General features: G+C 35.4%; 1 protein-coding gene across 7 annotated transcripts in view; it reads left to right on the top strand.

Moving 5' to 3' along the window:
- LOC123863282 (uncharacterized) overlaps positions 1 to 21,084 on the top strand; it is a 691,187-nt gene that overhangs the window by 163,374 nt on the left and 506,729 nt on the right. For 2 of the 7 annotated variants that reach the window (XR_010407891.1, XR_010407889.1), the window contains exon 1: positions 5,208 to 6,720. The exons of 4 other annotated variants lie outside the window; for them this stretch is intronic. The gene's annotated coding sequence lies outside the window, so the exon portion shown is untranslated. Of the gene's footprint in view, positions 1 to 5,207; positions 6,721 to 21,084 lie in introns of those variants that run through there. One more of the 7 variants, XR_010407899.1, reaches the window with a different exon arrangement.

Below are 21,084 nucleotides of genomic sequence, written 5' to 3'. Positions count from 1 at the left end.
TCTTTCCTCCCTCCCTTCCTTCCTTCCTCTTTCCTTTTCTTTTTAAGCAACCTCACTCAACTCCCTGCTTGCTTACCCACTTTGCTTCACATATCCTAAACCACAGTACCTTTTTTTTTCTTGCTTTCCTGCTGCCGCCCCAATCCACTGGGAACCACACAGACTGGGAGGGTCTCAGACATGAGTTATTTTAGATTGTCAGGGAAGAACTAAATAAGTAGATGCTGGAGGAGGGCGATTGTCATTGAGTGAAAGACGTGACTGTTGCCATATGCTCTCAAAGGAGGAAACAAAGTTTTGTGCATACATGAACATGATTTTACATGTTCTTTAAAATTTTTCTTATAGCTCTAAGGACCAAGTTAGAAGCAGTGAAATGGAAGGGAATGGAAATTTTTCAATTAATTATGAAAGAAGACCCATTCCAACTACTGACTGACTTGATTTGAGAGAGTAAATAATCCAAAAGAAGTTGAAAGCTTCAAGATTTATGATCAAGAGAATGCTGGAATTAAAGATAGTGATGCCTGCCTCTACATTTTTTAATGAATACTTCTCTTTTATAAAAGAAATACAGTTAAATTATACATAACTTAAAAAGAGAAAAAGTAAAATAATCCAGGATTCTGCTGGAGATGACAGTTGCTATCAACATTTGGATACCTGATCCTTTTACTGTATTCAGAAATATTACAAAATTTGAATTCTACATTATCTGGAGTTTGTTTTATTCCTCCCTTGTCTACGTGAAGTTCACATCTCACAAATGTTTAAAATAATTATTTTATTTTATATATTTTTAATTTTTTATTTCAGTATATTTGACACACAATGTTACATTAGTTTCAGGTGTACAACTTAGTGATTTGACAAGTTTATCCATTACACTACATTCACCACAAGGGTAATTTACATTTGTCCCATTACATCACTATTACAATATCATTGGCTATATTCCTTATGCTGTGCCTTTTATTCCTGTGACCTATTCATTCCATAACTGGAAGCCTGCATCTCTCTCTCCCCTTCACCCACTTTGCCCACCCCCCAAACACCCCTCTCCTCTAGCAACTATCAGTTTGTGTTCTGTGTTTATAGGTCTGATTCTGCTTTTTGTTTAAATGGCTACATAAAATACCATATCATGAAAATAGATATATTCTTATTTTCAATTTTGTAAGCAATTATAAACAGCTTCGTACAAAAATGTTGCTCTGTCTCACTGAAGACTTTCTTACTAAAGAGTCTTAACTTTCCTACAAAAGAATCTTTGACACAGTATATCCTTGATATAATATAATTGAGAATCATGCCCCACATCTGACCCTTTTCATGGGTAGGTGCCTCTCTGGAAGTGTTTTCTCCCATATGTCATCATGTTGGGCCCTTACATTGTATTTTAGATTGTTGCTCAAATGTTATTACACCAGAGAGACATTTCCCTGAGCACCCCCTCCATAATCATTCATTATTTCCTTATCCTGCATTATTTTTCATCTTAGTATTCAATAGTACCTAATATGTTATGTTTTATTGTCTCTCTCCACATCCTAGAATTTACATTAAATGAGACCAGAAATCCAATCTTTTTTGTCAAACAAAACAGTGCCTCATATAGTTTTTGGCACATAGTAAGTGATTAATAAATATTTGTTCAATAAATAGATAACCAAAAAGGAAAAGAAATGTAAGAATTTTGGTACCTATAAACTAGTCCCTTTCCAAGAAAGCTTGCTCCAAGTTAAACATTCATAAGCATAAAATAACCCACTTTTAGTAATAATTTAAAAATTGTCAAATAATAGGAAAAACTTATACTAAATCTCAGTGTTGGTTTAGTTTTCATTTTTATTTCTTCTTTGAATTATCTGTGTCTCTCCTTTATATTTTTCATTAAATTGTTTCTTTAAAACCATGTGCAAGAGTTTATATGCATTGTGTTGAAATTTTTCACATTTTTATAGACATTTTCCCTTTTTCAAAGTATTCTTTCAAATTTTCCTTATGTTTTATGACGTCTTAGACAAAATATGTGTAGAGTAGAATATTCTAAGATTTCTTCCCCTGAGCTCACCTACACTGTTGCTATAGACTTCAAACTTGTCTCCCTATTTTTTTAAGTTTGTCATTCATATCACTCATGATTTTTTAGTGTCATTTCTTATCCTTGCTTCAGTTTTTTTCTTTAGCCACATGACTCTCTTTTCTTTTTAAAAGTATATATTTCCATTTTATTTTAGGCCATTTCATCCTTCTTGTCTTATAATATAAGGATCATATCTTCATGGATTCCATTTAAAATGCCTGTTCTCAGGGCAGCTGGGTAGCTCAGTCAGCTGAGTGTCTGACTCTTGGTCTCAGGTCTTGATCTCAGAGTTGTGATATCAAGCCCTATGTTGGCCCCCACGCTGGGTGTGGAACCTACTTAAAAAATAAAATAAAATAAAATAATGTCTCTTCTTACTTATTTTAACAAATGATACATTCAGTTACCGCTCTCCTTTTGATAATCTTCTTTTCCCATTTTTTCTGTTGTATTTTTATATAGGCCCTCACTTTATATTTGTTTTCTATTTGCTCAACAATAAATCAACTTAGATCTAGATCCAATGTCATGTTTACAACCAGATGACACCTGTTGTTTTCTTACTATCTACTTCTTGCTGGTTAAAACCTATTTATGCTGGTTAAATACCCTTCCTATCACCCCAGCTGGGGGACAGGTTGGTGTGTAGACCTCCCAGCTAGAGACTAGGAAGCAGATGTGGAGTCTAACTTTGCTTTCTAAAGAGGAGTGGTCTCCTGTGTCCCCAAACTTGTTGTTTCACAAGCAGGAAAAGCTATATTTTCTAATACATGTTTTTTTCCCCACCATCTTCCTACCCCAGCTACCACCTACATTGCTTTAGCTAAATCTGGGGAGATGTAATATGTCACATGCTCGTTCTCTCTCTTCCTTCCTGTTTTCAGATACTAATGACAAAATAGGAAGAGATGATGCTATGAGGATACTACTCCATGTATCTCAAGAGGCAGCACCTTCTGCTGATACCCAGCGATATCATAGCAATCCAAGATTTTAGTGGAACGGGTCCATGAATCTGTATTAGTTAATAAAGAAATGTTGAAAATACTTCCTTGACTTTCAAATGAATAGGATTAGTCTGTCTATGGGTATAGACCACCTGTTGTTTTTTCTTAGTCCAATAACATTAACTTTAGAGGGATGGTAAAGGAATTGCTTTGATTAATCTTAGTTTTTAGAATTATTGTAAGATATGTTTTTCTCTGTAGGTATTTTAACAGAAAGTATGTTAAAAACAATTTATGATGGCAGACTGCTAATCAGATGTCTTGAAAACTAGAAGTTTGATAGCAGTGTTTTTCAAGACTCATTTTGGTTTGTCTATTCTTCCATCCCAATGACCTATCTTCCAAAGCATTGCATATGCTTAGGGAGAAATACATAGATGTAGAATAGAATTACTGTGGGAAATGTCAGCACCACATAATAAGTGGCTTTTTGTTGTTATTATGTAATCCTTAGAAATTATGTCTTTATAACTTAATATAAGAATATTATGGCCTATCTCTTTGAATGGCTTTTTAATTAATTGAAACATAAAAAACAGATGACAGAGTTTTGCTGGTAAAGTTACCTAAGCTATTGAAATACTTTATTTTTTTTTAATTGTTCTTGGTCATATTCTTTTTTTTTTTTACTTTTAAAGAATTTATTTATTTATTTGCCAGAGAGAGAGAGCACAAGCAAACACACAAACAGGGGGGACAGCAGGCAGAGGGAGATCAGGCTCCTGCTGATCAAGGAGCCTGATGTGGGATTTGATCCCAGGACCCTGGGATCATGACCTGAGCCAAAGGCAGACACTTAACCAACTGAGCCACCCAGGTGTCCCACTATTGAAATACTTTCGATGAATTTAGCAAAAATTATCTGCTGTGTTTGATTAAATCACCATGACATCTAGAGTAACAGACTTTTTCCAGACTTTTTCCAGACTTTTTAACAGACATAAAATGAAGATGGAAAGTGAGTCAGGTCAGGTTGACAAACTTATTTTCAATAGCATCCTGGTAGTAATCTTTTCAATGTAAGATACCACGCTTTGGCAAAGGGGATTATTATCATAGGGTGTATGTAATTCAGAAATGTCTGTGGTTGTTTTACTCAACTGACCATTAAAAAAAATACATTATCTGTTGTGACATCAGCAAATTTCTTTCAAATGCTGGTGTATGTTTTGTGTTTTAAGTAGGTTATTGGTGACTTTTCTGCGCTTATCTGTAAGTCCTCTGTTTTGTGCATGTAGAAGCTCTGCCACAAGAGGCCAGATCCTTGAGGAGTATGATTGTCGACTTCTGATGCATAAGGCTGGTGTTTTTGTTACTGACCCTTAGGAGTTAGTTGTTGTCTTGAATCAAGGCAACAAAAAACCAGAGCTTGTTCTTTATAACAGATGAAAATAGAACATAGAATTACAGAATGGCATTGAGTCAATGAAATTTCTAAAGACAAGGTATCTTTCAAGTAGTAATTAGAATTCTTCATATTCTATATATATCTGTTGGCTATAGAACCCCAAATGCTTTTGAATAATGCTTGTTTTCAAAATATAAAACAGCAACCATCGAATCACTAAAAGGTGTCAAGTCATTATTGTAATTATTATTAAACTTTTTTTTTAGTTACTACATGGAAAGAGTTTGTGGGGAAGATTCGATTTTCTTTATAGGGGTACAATTGCCATATAACATATTAGTTTCTGGTGTATAACATATTGATTCAATCTTTGCATTAACTTACTTTATTTTTTATACTTATTTAGAAGCACTGTCGGCCTCCGTTTCCAAATCTGTCATTGACTCCTATTGTATGTAAGGGAAAGTGGAAACCCCTAGTTTCCTCACTAGCCGCCCCCCATAACTGATTTTAACACTCTAATTACTACATTCTCTGTTACTACAGTTTTCTAAAATGATCCTATCCCCCGTATAGTATTCTCTGATCCTGTTTCTTTCACCTGCCTTATTCATTCTTGGATTTTTTGGTTTGTTTATTAAAGTCAAACAATGTCCAGTTTGAAAGCAATTCAGTTGACCAAGTAAAGGTTAATGAGATGGAGATACTAAGTTTAGCATCCATTTGGAATTTTGTCATTCCTATATAGTGCGGCACCAGATGAGGCTTTGTGGCATCACCGAGTAAATAGGGTGAGAAGATGTGGGTGTGCCAAATCCATTTTTGAGTGATGGCTATTTGGGGGGGGGGGGGCAGTTGTCTAATAGAATCACTATAAAGCTTGTTCTCCTTAATTGAATTGTAGTATTCAATATCATGAATTTGATTTGAGATAAAATTCCCTGATACTTCAGTGTCGTTAACGTATTGATAATGATGGTGGCTTTTGTTTTTGAAGGGTTTTTGAGAAATAGGCAAACTTAATGTATGAAGTTTAAACAAACCTCATAAAAGATTGCTTTTCTCTTATTGTTTATTTTCTGTTGTTTTGAGCTCTCATTTGTTGATATTTATTAAAGAGAGGAAGCATTTGTCTTAACTAGAGAACAAACGAAATTCTAATTAAGGTAGTTATAAGAAGAGAGAAATCATGACATTCAAATAATATGTAATCTTGGAAGAGTTTAAAATAGAGATTCCTGTCTCCCAAAGTGGTATGATTTTGATTTCCTTGAGCATAGAGAACTTGGTTTATAGTAGTTGAACTCTGTAGTTTGGTAAAAGTCAGTATCTTTAAAAAAAAACTAAAACCAAACCTAGGAACTCAGTGATTAAGTGATGCCCTAACTGTATAATAGATTAGCTGTTTTGTCATTTCTATATTCCCAGCTTGGAATTTAATATAAAAGAAATACTTCACTACTTTGTTCTAAATCCCATCTGATCCAACCTGGAATAAACATATTGTTTTGGGTTTCTCAATAGAAAAAAATAACATCTCTGACTGAATTAAATCGTCGTTTCTGCAAAAAGAAACTTGGAATTCACCTTTGGTCTACTTCCTATCTTTGGCATATCTTCTATTAAAAAGATTTCTAGATTTTAGTGGCTGCTCAGTTTGGGTTATCTAAGCTGTAGTAAGTAGCCTTGGGACCCCCGAAGGCACACCCCACACACTTACGCTGTGTGACCTAAGGTCACAAGTAATGGCTGCAAGCTAATTGATTGAGAAAGGCTTGTCTGGCAGGGCCTCTCTGCGTCCCTCCCTTACATTCCTTAGTTCTGGGAGAGAGGCGCTGGCAGCTCAACTAGCAAGGAAGGAAAAAGGAGAGGAAGTTTCTCTGAGTCCGATTCCTCTCTGAATTCCCTTGTAGTGTGGGCTTACTTCTCTCCACCCACTTCTTCCCAAGAACTTCTTAATCTGAAGGTGAACAACCTAAAGCCTGATCCCAGAGAGTTACCCGAAAGGTGATTTGAGTGTTTATTGAACTGAAAGAACAAATTACCTACTTGAGGCGGTGGGCAGCGTATGGAGATTATATTAGAACTTCAGCAAAGTGCACAGCGACATAATACAGAAGCCGGGACTCAGACTGACAGGCAAATAAGCCAGCTCGTGGAAGGGGCCTCTGGGTGGCAGCTCTGGGCTATTGGGTGTTGGACAACTATAGGCAAAACAGAAATGGAACAGGGGCAGAAAATAGCACACTTTTACGCTACGCAACTGTTGCTTTCGCATGGTGAGTGCAGATTTAAGATATTATTTAAAATATACTTTCTGTGTTGTGAGACGAGTAAAGAGATCTCTTGTGCTTTGAGGGAAATCATAGCAGGATCCTTTCTTTTAAGCGCTGAAGTGATGTGGTTTTGTTTCTGCTTGATTTCACATTAAACTTGGCAATGCTAACAGAGAAATACAATATTTGTATTGTCTCGCGTGTCCTTTCTCTTAAAACTGTCCTTTTGTTTCAATCATGCTTCTCTTCAACCTGAATAAATATTGTTTTAGGCAAATCATCTGTGGAAGAGCTAATGAAGGAACAACGGTGTGACAGAATATATGTAAACAGTTCATTTAGTCCAACTTTGTGTCCCTTTTCCACGGCTTCCCGTTCTGCCGCCTTATCTCAGGAATATATAGCACAGACTGTATGAAAAGAGCTTTGTGTGAGAATTCCTCCCAGTTAAAGGGTCAGGCCCTGGGCGTTATCTGACTGCCAGCAAGACTCACTGGGCTGTCCTCTCATTTTTAACCTAAAATAGGGAAAAAAGTACATCTTTACATATTAAAAAGTAAGTGTTTTGACTCCAGCAGTTGCTTTCTTATGGTTTATGCCTGTTATTCCTGGCCAAGGACTGTTTAAACTTCTTTTGAGAACCAGCATGCAAACTTCTTTTGTTTCTTTTCGTCTTGTTTGCTCACATTTCACTGTAGAAACTTTGCACACAGTTTTTTTTGAATTTTAATTATCTTGAAACAATACTGAGTCGTTTTTATTTCAGTGCAAATATGTTGGAAGTGAGTTGGCTTGCTTTTCCTGGAAAAAAATACCTCAGAGAGTAAATGGTGCTTAATTCCTAGTTTAGCCATACTTATAATCCTATTTTAAAGGTGCTTCTTGTTCTTAAAAAAAAAAAAAAAAAAAAAAAAATCAGAGCTTTTAGGGAGTATTCCTAGAAACGTTAAGGAAGAGATTCTTCTGCAAAAAAAGTGCAAATTCAGTAGTACAACTTTAATAAGTGCCAAAATCTCATCGCTGTTGTTGACTTTGTTTAAAAGGCAGCTTTATTAACAAGGTGACTGCAGTAGATGTTACCAAATGAATGAAGTGAAGAATGTGTCTTCCACACTGCTGATTTGATAAAATACAGAGGTCTGTGTTGTTACCGTGTTTCACATTCATTTAAACTTTTGAAAGAACAGCTCCTTAATACAAATTTTGAATAATCATTTTAAAAATAAAATTAAGTAAGCTCTTTATATTTTGAGATTTATAGCTTCTGTTTGCCAAGGTAAATTAATAAATGGGAAAAATATATTAGAGTAATTGTGAAGCTATAAAACTTTACAATAGAGGAAAGAAAGCTTTTAAGGAAGATGAATGTGTGTTCCCTATAAGGGCAATTTTGAAGCATTACTTAGCCCTTCTTTTCCAAAGATTTATGGAAAACTATCAACTATGGCAGAACCAAATCATATTTTTGACTTTAATACAAAAACTACGTATAAAGGATACATAGTTTACGTATATAAGGATGATTGTTTTTTTAGCTATGCCTATGATTTGATATAAGCTTCTTTCAACAATTGCAAAATGTGACTGACAAATCCTTTTCTAAGAGAACAAGTTCATTATGTTTGTCACCTGTTACACCCATTCTTTCTTTTGCTCGAATATACCGTACCTAGCTGTTCACTAGTGCCTGCAAGAAAGTAAAGACCTTTTTTGAGAGAAAATGTTGAAGTTTTTGTTAGCATGAACATTTTGAGGTTTTAAAAAACTATGTTCTCAAGAATAAAAAAAATTAAAAAAAATTAAAAAAAAAACTATGTTCTCATCAAAATCACACAAAGTGTTTTTAATAAGGTCTTTTGTCGCGATCTTGATATGAATAGTCAAGAAAGGAGATGTAAATTATTTGGGTTTTCCCTTTAATATGTCTCAGTTAGTAAAATTAAGTGTGACTGAGGATTTCTGGAAGGCTTTGCGAAGAGATTAACCTTTTGAAAATTTCTCCGTTTGGTATCAATTTTTGTTAAAAAATTTTAAAAAACACAAAAAGTGTTTATCTCCTTACCTATTTCCTCCAAACCAATTCAGAGACCAAAAATTAAAGGGAACTTCATTATTTTCCTCAGTTATAAAGTCTAACCACAACTCAGGAAGTTACTATGCTATGGGAAGAGGCTGCAAAAGAATGGGTTTCCTTTAAATGGAAGTACACAATTGTGATAAAAACAAGTTAGAAAGATCTACTATGTAGTTTTCCTAACATTTAATCTTAAACTATTATCTCCCATCTTTTCTGTTCACATTTACTTACTGATTGGTTACTGAAGTAAAGGAATCTTTTAAAAACTGAAATCAACCTTAACATTAAGACCATGATTTTAAAAAGGTATATGTTTTCTTATATAAGGCTAACTTGCCACAGAAGTTTGAATTATGTATTAGATTAATAGAAAATAATGGAAATATGTTCACAAATTAATATATGGTTCTCTCTCATTTATGTATAAAACATACTGGCAATTCATCGTACTTCCCCCTGTATTACTATATTACACCAGATTGGAGTATGTGTGTGTGTTTTGTGTGTGTGTATGTGTGTTTGCCTTTGCACTTACGAGTTCACAGAGGGGGATTGAGTAGCCTGGACATATGTTATGGTTATGACAAGTTTTGACTTAGTTCCTTAATTCTCAGGGTCACTAAATTTCAGGGGTTTTCTGTACCCTTAAAGCAGGAGACATCTGTTTCAGTGAAGATGAATATAATCTTGCTCTCTTCTCATTTCAATTACACTCACCAGTTTGTTTTGAAAGATGATTTATTCTTTCAAAATATAGAGCAGGATCTATAGGATTGGATTCTATCATCTCTGACAAATGATGAGTCCTCCAAAGACTTTCCTAGGGAGTAGCAGTATGGTTTTTATTACTCTTCTTACAGGAAAGAGAGTATAGTGGTTGCTCATCTTTCTAGATACTTTGATCTTAGGGCTCACATCTTTCTTAATTGTGGAATCTCCAGAATTTTCTTTTCAGGTGTTGCTTCTTGTACCATTCATTCTAATCTCTATTTCTGGGACATCCTGGTAGATATATGTAGGAGCTTCATAATATGTCATACATGTTCTTAAATTCTCCTTCACATTATTTATATACCTTCTTCTTTTGCATTTTTGGTGAATTAATCAGAGATAGCTTCCAATTTACTAATTTTTGCTTTGACTATGTCCATTAGAATTTTTTTTTGACTATATGTTTTTTTTTTTTTCCTGGGAATTTTAATTGGTTCTTTCCTCATAGGCACTTTTATTATTCTATCTCTACTTATTTTCTTGTAAATTGTATTGATGCTATTTCTTACTTTGTCTCTTCAGGGATACTGACATGCTTATTTTTAAATTCTGGAAATTGAGCTTTTATTTTCGTGTCATCTAGAATTACTTTACTACCTGCTTCCCCCCACCCCCCCGATGCGTGTGTGTGTGTGTGTGTGTGTGTGTGATTTCACTTGTCTTGGAATTTTGGTTTTCAGGCTCAACTTGAGGGAGAGGATTTTTAATAATTCTCTCTCTCTCTCTCTGCTAGCCTCATCTAGTCTTATGATCATAGAGTTGGCCCTACACCCTCCCTACTCCCATCTCAGAATCTCTGATAATGGGAATATTATAGTCCTAAGTCATGAAGTTAAACAGCAATTTGTCCCAGGTGCTGATGGCCAGATTTCGGCTGCTGCCCCTGGCCTCCTTATGTAAGCAGCTCTGTGTCAACTACGGCTCCAGGGATGTAACCATTATTCAGCTCCCTGTCCTTATACTCAGGTTTCAATCAGTAAACCTGGCACTGATTTTCACTGCCTGGGGGGCAAGTGCAGCACTCCAGTTACCTCCGAGACAGAGGGAAATGTTTGCCTTTCATTCCCCAAACCAGCTGGTACACTGCAGCTTTCTGTTTCTGTTTCCATTCTATCTCTGGTATTACCTTGTTTTTGATATATTTGATATAACTTTTGCATTATCTCAGCTAATATTTTATCTATTCTTGTTATATGTTGGGAGCAAAGGCAGGGAACTCAAGCCATATTCTTGCAATGCCGCCTTAACAGGTTTCCCACGTCAGGGGCTTTGGAACCAGAAAATGTGGGTTCAGATTCTAACTCGATTATTAACTGCATTACCTTAGGCCAAGTCTTTAATGCCTTAAAAGTCTCCATTTTTTTCCCATCAAAAATAATGATTGCAATGCTTATCCTGTAAGGCTGTTCTAAGCATTGAATGAGATAACGTATAGACAGCAGTTAGTTCTGTGCTTAACCAGATCAAATGTGCAAATTGGGGTGGGGGGGGGAGAAAAGTAACCAAAACCCAAACAAAACCAGATGCTACCAATTACATAGTGAATAAATGGCAGTAGAAGTGTAAGACAAACTTTGACAGGCCAGGCTTTTGAGGGACCAGGATTCAAACCTCTAGTATGGGCAGAGCGTATATTTGGCTGGGTAGGAAATGAGTTTCTGAAAACCAAAAGGTTTTAAAAGATGAAGAAAGATGAGGCTGGAGATGAAGCAGCAGCAGCTTGGAATTAGTCTTAGAGTTTGAAAACAGAGAAAGAGACGTGTTTCTAAGAAGCTATTGCCAATATGTCCTTGAGTAGAACATTTATGAAATAAGCACTTTATTTTCCTTTCTTACCACTGGCTTCCCTCCACCATGTTAGCTTCTCTTTCATTTCTATTTGTAGGAACATCTTCTGCACATTCCTTAAATATTCATAAGCTTCAGTGCTCCTTCCTGGGCTGCCTTTTTCTTCTCTCATTATCCTCTCTCCTTTGTTCATTTCATTCATCACCATGACTTCACATGCCATTATTAACCAACCCCTAGCCTGTTTCTCTCTCCCAAACTTTAAACCAGGAGATCCAATTAGCCACAGGCGCTTCATAGGCAACATGTCCAAATCCGAACCATTATCTCCCGGCCAGAAACCTTTTTGATCTCAGTCTGCCATCTACCTGATTGCCCAAAACAGAATCAGGACATGAAATCTCACCTTTCTTATACTTCTCTCTCCCCACACACTTAAGCTTTATGAAATACTGATTTTATTTCTAGGTATTTCTATTTTTAATCATTTCTCCAATTTCATCTACATATTTCTTACCATATGACTCACACTGAAAGCCACTTTGGAGTTTATCCATCAAGGACAAGGAAGTTGGGTATGTATGTATACAAAACTCTTGTCTGGCACTGGGTGAGGTTTACTCCTACAGCTATTAGCTTTAGAATTCCAGCTTACCTCACAACCCAAGCATATTCTTGGCTCAAAAACACCTTCAGGCATGGAGTGGCAGGTGCTTGCAGTGAAACACCCTCAGTTTGGGTGTGTGTGCACAATGTCGTGAGGACAACGTGAGTGCCAAGGGTATATGAATAGAACACCAAGATCATGTGCACTGTACATTTAAGAGGCATTTAAGTTCTTCCCAAGTGTTTGCTATTTCAAACAATGTTGCAAAGAACATTGTGGTATATATCCACTTGTGAATATGTTTTGAACATCTCTTAGGGTATATATCCAAAAGTGGAATTTCTGTGGTTATGAGATATGTGTGGTCTCAATTTTACCACCAAAAATAGGTTTCAGGTTGTCTATAAACTGCCAGTGTTTATATCCAATATGTATGTATGTGTGTGTGTGTGTGTGTGTACTCCTCAACTTGTCATTGATGAAAAAATTTAAGAATCAGTAGATTAAATTAAGAACAGTAGTTGATTATTCAGTCATAAAAAGAAGGGAATCCTGACATTTTTAACAGTGGATTAAACTTGAAGACATTATACTAAATGAAATAAGACAGAGAAAGCAAATACTATATAATCTCACCTATGTATGGAATCTAAAACAATTGAACTTGTAGAAATAAAGAACAGATTGGTGATTGCCAGAGGTGTGGGATGGGAAGAGGAAATGGATGCAGGTGGTCAAAAGGTATAAGCTTCCAGCTATAAGATAAGTAAGTTCTGGGGATGTAATATACAGCATGTTGACTATAGTTAACAATGTTCTATTTTATATTTGAAAGTTGCTAAGAGAGTAAATCTTCAAAGTTTTATTATAAGAAAAAATAGTGTGTAGGGTGATGGATGTTAACTAAGCTTATTGTGGTAATCATTTCATAACATATACATATATCAAATTATTATGTTGTACACCTTAAACTTATACAGTGTTACATATCAATTACATCTCAATAAAGCTCAGAAAAAAAGAACAATAGTTGGCCAGAAAAGAACACTTGATAAAATCAATATTTACGGAGTGGATGGAGGAAGAGAGGAGTTCAAAAGAAGATACAGAAAGAATGCTCAGAGAAATGGCAGAGAGAATTATGGAAGCCAAGAGTGTTAAAGGCTTAGTTGCTATAAGAAAAATAATTTCAAACTAAAGTCCCTTGAATAAAACATAAATTTATCTCTCTCATGTTAGGAGCAAGTTTATGCTAGTGGCGTCATTCTGCTCTTCAAGATCATTCAAGATCCCAGGTTTCTTCTGACTTTTACTGTGGTTGGCTTGCAGGTGTGGCTGAGCTCACAACAGGAAGAGGAAAAGAGCCACAGTTCAGGGATTAGGGTCTGTCTTTAAGTTGAAGATGGCCTAGAAATTATATATGATATTTCTGCTCTATTCTACTCATCTAAATTTAGTCATATGGCTGCAATGGGATATGAGAGAAGCTAGAAAATGTAGTTTCTTCCTGGGAGGCCACATGATTAGGAAGAGGGGAGAATGAATTTTGGGAGAGCATCCAGTAGTTGCCTCACCAACTTTCTAACTTAGAAAAAAGTAGTGATTATATAGGTTTAGATAGTCATTTAACATTTAATGAGAGATTGTTATATTTGGTCATTATTCTATGTGATAGGTATAGAGATGTTAAAAAAATGATACCAAGTAGCTTATAATTTAGAAAGGAGAGATAGGTGCTAACGAATTAACAAATAAATATATGATATAATATGAGGAAGTAAAAAGTACTAAAGAAGAAAAATAAAGTAAAAGGATAGGAGTGCTATTTTTAGGTATACTAGTTAAGAAAGATCTATTATTTAAAAAACTGAAAAGGATCCTTTGAAAGACAAAATACTGGGATCTCCCTCTTTGGAGGAGAATTTGCATTTGAGTTGCAAGCCTAGTATATTAGTTGAATAGGATAAGGAGAGCTGCAATTGGAAAGAGATTCAGAACTAAAGGAGAGTTTGGGGAGAAAATTGACCATGGTGATTATATCCTAAAGAGAGGATGCTTATAGAGATGAGGTTGTTGCAGATCCTAGTGCTGAAAGGAAAGGAATGATAGTCACGGGGTAGATAGTTCATATGTGATGACCTCATTTTTCCCTAACTAAGAAGTCAGGAAAACTACTGAGAGTGGATGCTGTGTGGGCTACATCAGGTTCTTGATGAGCATTATGAAGGTATGGAGTTGTTATGAAAATTTCCAGCAAATATGAGGAGCCCAAGTCTAGGAGAGAAGTGTGTCATGGAATTTTATCTGAGCTGGAGTTTTTCTGGGTAGTGGAATAGTCCACCTGGGCTAGGGAAGAGAAGATGGTAATGAGAGTGGTTTAGGTAATGAAACATAATGTTTATTCCACAAAGCAAAAGAAATAGCCCTTCAGAAGAGAACTGACTAGAGAACTATATGCCCAGTTTTAGATTATGCCTGAGTTTGTGAAGTGACTAAGAAAGGTGTTTCAGATTATATTTTTCAAGACAAGTCTTTTCTTCTACAAATTAATAGTCAAAAATTCCAAATTCCTAATTTAGTTGACTTTCTTGTTTTTGTTGTGAAGGTTGTTGTGTAGGGTTTTAAATTCACTGTCACAATTATGAGACAAGTCATAAAAAATATTAAGAAATTAAGATCTTAAGTGAATCCCTGTTGCATTGTCATTTGACTTTTCTTTAACATCTGCCAGTCCCTAGTGGAATTACTATTTTACTTCATGTAATAATGAGGGAAATGGAAACCTCTGGGGGAAAAACATATGGTTTATAAACTACTTATTGATGGATAAACTAAATGCTTAGCATCACGTACATCTTCTTTTATATTTCATTCTTCCATAGATGCTACCTCATAGAGCAGTCAACCCTTCTTGGTATAGCATATATTTCTTGATAACTGGATTCTGTTTTTTTTTTCCCTATTTTTTTGTCATTTATATCTGGATATTTGCATATTCCCCATCTTCACCCCCACCTTTTATCAAGAATGATATCAGATATAGAGAAGCCATTGCCAGAGCTATTGGGATTTTTTGCCTTTTTAAAGTAATATCTTGACATTGATGAAACTTTTAGTTTTTATCTCTTGATGAAACTATTCATCATTTCTATTAATTTTCTGGTTCTCAGATTACTCCAAGATAGATCTAATTTAAACTTTTTGAGGGTTTGTTGCTGTTGTTTACTTGTTTCAAAGCAAGTCCATTCTTTCTAGTATTTATTTTCCTATGGAATATTTTTTATTTACTATTTTGTCTTTCCTCTAAAGGCACTAAAGTGTCTTTATGATTTTCTTCTGGCCTTTCAGTTGCATTAACTTCTTTTGTTTGGCTTTTCTGACCAAGATACAGTCAATTTCTGCATTCACATTTCACTAAAGTGAAATTCCCATTTGCCTTCAGGTCTCTGTACAATCTTGCCTTCATCATTCTACTTGTATTACCATTTCTCTTTGCTTTAAGTTTCTCCTACACTATACTCAGTTGCTGGCATGGCCTTCCCCTCAGCTGAAATTTTACCTCTGTTTTTGTAAAATATCTCCCTCAACAAAGAAGTGGTAAACGTTTAAATCTTGAAACTAAATATTGTATTCTTTGACATCAGTATCTATGCTAAATTTTGATATCTTATATCCACTTAGAATTGCCTTTCTTATTGTTCTCATCTTCTCAATCAATATTTTTGTCAGCTAGATGTAAATTAGTAAGATTAGATTTCATATGTTCCTGATGGGAGGATATCACAACACAGTGTAGCAAGATTTTTGCAATCAATATGCATTTGTACTATTTATGCACTAGAAACTACATCAGAGAAAATATCACAAGAACAGGGCCCAAATCATCTAGGTTTAGAACACTTTAATCAACATTTAGAATGCTTTTCTCCTGTGGGTAGAAAAATGATTAATACTTACTATTATTAACCTTTTAATCACTGTTATGAATTTAGCAAATCTAATTATTCATTGGGTGATTAGAAATGGTTAGTTATAAACAGAAATTTAGAAAAGTGACATTGATACTTGATACACACACACATAGATTGATAGGTATGAGATATAGATACACATACTATGAAATGTTACATTTCATATTTTATCTGTATAATTTCTGAAATACTTTGAATTAAATCAAGATAAAATGAATTCTGTGTTTGAATATCCCACAACACAGCATTAAAAAGGAAGAACCAGAATATGTCTTCATTGAAATTCTTATTTTAAAGATTATTAATGAATCATGTAACCTCAAAATAATATTACTCTTTTAGGAAACTTTTGGGGATTGACTTTCTTTAATGCTTTTAAAGCTAAGGGATTCAATATTTTTAAATAGGGAAAATTTTTCATTCACCATGAATTTGGAGTATCTAATTTTTTCCTCACTTGCTAGACACAGGATTGCAAAGATAACTAAGACAAGGTTGCCTCTCTCAAGCTGTTTGATCATTTCAGTTCATTTTGTAGAAAGTGTGACCATTGCTTATAATCATACTCTCTCCCATTTCTTTTAAATTTTTTCTCAAATAATGACTACAACCCAGATTAACTTCTTTGGGATTAGCCAACATGATTTAACTTGTTTTAGGAGAGGAATGCTACATGTTGCCTATCAGCAACCCAGGAACAGAGTCATTACATCCTTAATCTCTTTCCAGCCACTCTGGCAGATGCTTTGAGATCTACAGAGAAATATCTGTCATAATTCCTGCTCACCAGTAGCTGAGTGGCATTAGAGAGGATTAACAGAGTTTGTTTAACTCTTTTTAGGAAAAGGCAGAATATAAAGACTCATTCAGAGTATGAAGTGTCATCAAGTGAAATACAAAGCCAGATGAAAACATTCTGAATGGATTGATAATAAACTTTGTGTAAGACCAAGACATCTGCTTGGCCTTGGGTGATGGGTAGGATTGGGGCATGTGGTTAAAGACTTAGAAGTCTAGCCAAATGGATTCAATCCTGGCCAGAAGGTCTAGAGACCAATCCCATACAGATGTAGCAAATACTTGGAAAGTAATAGTGTCCAAATGGAGAAATTATTAGTTAGATCCAAATAGGAGCATGGGGGTGAGTTAAGTACCGGAGAAAAGATGAGATGGCCATTCTAGTCAAGGTAGGGTCATTTCAGCAAATCAATCCAAAAATAAGAACACTATGCATTATTATTTTTTTAAAGATTTTATTTATTTATTTGAGAGAGAGCACGAGAGGGCAGAGGGGGAAGCAGACCCCCCGCTGAACAGGGAGCCCGATGTGGGACCCAATCCCGGGACTCCAGGATCATGACCTGAGCCGAAGGCAGTCGCCCAACCAACTGAGCCACCCAGGCGCCCCACTATGCATTTTTTATTATTCTTCATTGTAAAAATTGGCTTACCAGTCAGCAAACCTGTGCTAATAAGGCTACATTTGCTGATGTAATAGATAAAACCCCAGAATCTTAGAAGTTTAGAACTCACTCAGAGCACAGCCCAGTGCAGTGTGCCTTGGGTAGCTTTCTGTTCATTGATTCAAGGACTCAGGTTCTTTCCATCTTGCAACTCCACCAACATCAACTCTCACAGACTCTTATTATAAATTCATACATGGAAGGACTTTATCGTCCTGACCTGGAATTGGCATACATTGATTACACCCACATTTTGCTCATTGCCATACCTTGCTCAAGTGAATCTGGGAAATGACATCTCTGTGTGTCCCCAAGAATACTGACCACTTACTTAGTTAACACACTTCTGTTGTATGTACAAACCTTTGAGCCATGTGTTGTGGAGGGTATATCTATAACCAAGACACAGTTTCTGCCTTCAAAATTCTTAGATAAAATTATATATAACTGTTAATGCAAGGCTAGATGTAACTGGTTATACAATAGAGGGATAAAGACTCTCTTACAAAGGAAGGGCTTCCCGGAAGAGGCGATACCTGAGCAGAGCTTGATGCATAGATAGGGGCTCACCACTGGGCAGAGATGGTAGGCATTGCATAAAAAGTGACATGACAACAGGTAGTTTTCAATGGCAAGAGATGAGAGTCTGCAATAGGTATAGAAATAAAGGTGTCTGAGAGGTATTTGGGGACCACTGTATGACAGACCTCAAATACCTTGTTTATAGTTCAGGAGCCATTTTAAAATTTGCAGCATATGCTTGACAAAGAAGGCAATGTTCAGAACACAGTGGAATAGAAAGAAATTAAGGCTGAGAGTAGAAGGGAGCTTGTTGAACTAAGGCAGTGAGAAGATAAATGAAAGAACAGATAGGCAAAACATTTTATAAAGTAAATTTAAAAAGACATTGAGATAGTTTATGCTAGTGAGTAATCAGGAGATTTTGTATTTCGCTTACTGAGTGTTGTTGATTGTTAATCTTTGGGAATTATTTGATGAGTTCCAAAGAGCACTTAGGTTGATCTCCTTAGCTAAGGAACTTAAAATCTGCCAAGGCAAGAGCTTTGTCAGGGTTTGAGCAATGATGTCTCTGAAAGACTTGAACTTGAGAGAAGCACAGCAGAGATCTTTTCTATTGCAGCCACAAATGACCATATTTTGAAAAACAATTTCTGAATAAGAGACAACACAAGATGGGTCATCATCACCTCCCCTCCCTAAAGCTCTAACTAGGTAAATATATTTCTTTTATCTTTAAGTGCCATTCCTTGACCAAAATCTTTACTTGACATTCTCTTTTAGAATTACTGTCAGGATGTAGGTTATTTTGAAATTATGCAGAAAGGTGAATACATTTTAGAGAGCGTAGGCCTCCATGAGTCCTTTTAATATCGTGAGAGGTGAGAGAGGGTAAGGGTGATATTGGAGTGCTTCTTAAGTGGCACGTGCAGGTCTCCTCTATATTTCAAGAATATTCATTACTTAAAATGCTCTCTGGGAATGAGCGTTTTGAGGGCCACTTTTCCCCATTTTTATGGTGCAGAGGAAGTATTTAAATGTTTAAGGAGTAAAATAGCCTCTTGAACTCCCATTAGACCTGCTAGCAACAATTTACCAGATGTAAAACATCAAGAGTGTTGATGTGGAATATTTGAAGGCTGGTTTCCAGGTGATCTGCCCTCAGAATATTTTCCCATTAGCTACTGAAAATGATACTCTGCCAAGAAGATAGCCTAACCCTTGTCAAGGTCAAAACAAAAGATCCTCATCAATTCCTGCAGAGAAGAGGTGACAACGTTTAAATGACAACCATGGCATTATAATTATGGAACTTTTGAATCGATAACTTACTTAAAATCATTCCAACATTTGGAGAAATTGTCTTACTTCCATTTAGCATACTGAACGATATGTTTAATTAAGTTGAAACTGCCAGTTAGAAATATAGTGCAGTAGCATAATTGAAATGGAAGTGCATTAATAATAATAAAAATTCCATCTAATAATATGGTTTCAAATGGATTTCGGTTACAATGGGTATGGTATTTATGTCCTCTTGTAATGTTTTGACGTAAGGTGTAACTTTCTTTCTAATAATAGATAAATTTCCAAATATTAAAAAGAGAGGGGTGCCTGGGTGGCTCAGTCGTTAAGCGTCTGCCTTCGGCTCAGGTCATGATCCCAGGGTCCTGGGATTGAGCTCCGCGTTGGCGGGAAGCCTGCTTCTCCCTCTCCCACTCCCCCTGCTTGTGTTCCCTCTCTCGCTGTGTCTCTCTCTGTCAAATAAATCAATAAAATCTTTAAAAAAAAAATAAAAAGAGAAAGACAGGACATCCTAAAATATCTGAAATTACATCATTAGTTCCTGTTCATTAATGGCATTCAGAGAGTGGGGAGAGTTTTGATTAAAGTAAGCAGGAAAAGGACTCATCAGAAGATATGGGCTTGGCTTAGGGTATTCTCTTATTGACCACAAAACTTGTCTGAGATCTCAGGTTTTATCCATGAGTACTACTCTATCCACCACACAGAGTTATTCTGAGGACCAATTATTACATGGTTCAGCATCCAGAGAGAGAAGTACAGATACTTCTGAGGTCTCTCTAGTATTTTCATACTACAGCAGCCTAACTCTACTGACATCATCCCCATGACCTATGTTATGCCTTTCTGATCATTTATAGCTCTGTAAAGGAGTCTTGGTACCAAGCCTACCAGTCTCTCTTTTCACCAGTGAAAGAATGATACAGTTTCCCCATTTAAGAAAAGTAAAATACTGGAACAGGGATAACAATAAAGAAAGAAAGTGATTTTATGCTATAATTGATTGCTACCACAGGATTTTTTTTCCACATTGCAATTCTTATTGTACAATACCACTTTACATAAAATCATCCATTACTATTTTTCAAATCTCTTGGCCTTTGATTTTAGTATGTTTTCAAATATATCTCATGTACTAGAATCTATGATTTGCTGAAATGTGTAATTTCAGGTTATGCTGAAATTTCAGTATCCGATTGTGCTGAAATGTGTAATAATCAGGTGTTCCTGAAGTTTATTTGCTGAGTTCAAGAAAAACTACAACTAAAAATACTTTTGATTTTTTTTTATAAACATAACTCCTACTGAGTTTTAAATAGTATGCATTGGAGGGAAAATTGTTTTGCCCTATATACATATTTATAATTTGACACATGTTGATTTTTGCTTTTTTGCTTCCCTCCTACTCTGTAAGATTGTACTATAGAAGGGCTAAGTATCTTGAATACATAACTTATTTAAATAAAGCAGAAAAAATGAAAAAAATAGAAAAAGGAATAAAAACAACTTTTGAAGCTAAGTTCATGTGTATAATAACTGGGAAAATCTTTTGGTGAAATACATTGTGTAGTACAGGAATTTTATATGTAAAATAGAGTGAATTTCATATAGGCATGATTTGAATTGGCTAAAATATTTATGATTGATATAACATTTCCCAATTTAGAATTATAGGCATACATTAAAGCAAGAATAATAAACATTTGTTAAATGTCTTGAAAATCCTGAAAGACTTGGTGGGTCATCAGGCAAAATATTAATTAGGATGCATGAGTACATGTGTGAGTATGTGTTTGGTTTGTTTTCCTATCTTTTACAACTCCTTTAAGGGGTACGATGTATCTTCTGGTTCCTTAATGAGAGTAG

The sequence above is a fragment of the Mirounga angustirostris genome, unplaced genomic scaffold, assembly GCF_029215605.1.
Source record: "Mirounga angustirostris isolate CCGP_5_RB_7025 unplaced genomic scaffold, mMirAng1.0.hap1 SCAF_1, whole genome shotgun sequence".
Classification (NCBI taxonomy): Eukaryota; Metazoa; Chordata; class Mammalia; order Carnivora; family Phocidae; genus Mirounga; species Mirounga angustirostris.
Note: the sequence above shows the minus strand (reverse complement) of the source record. Positions and strands in the feature narration are given on the sequence as shown.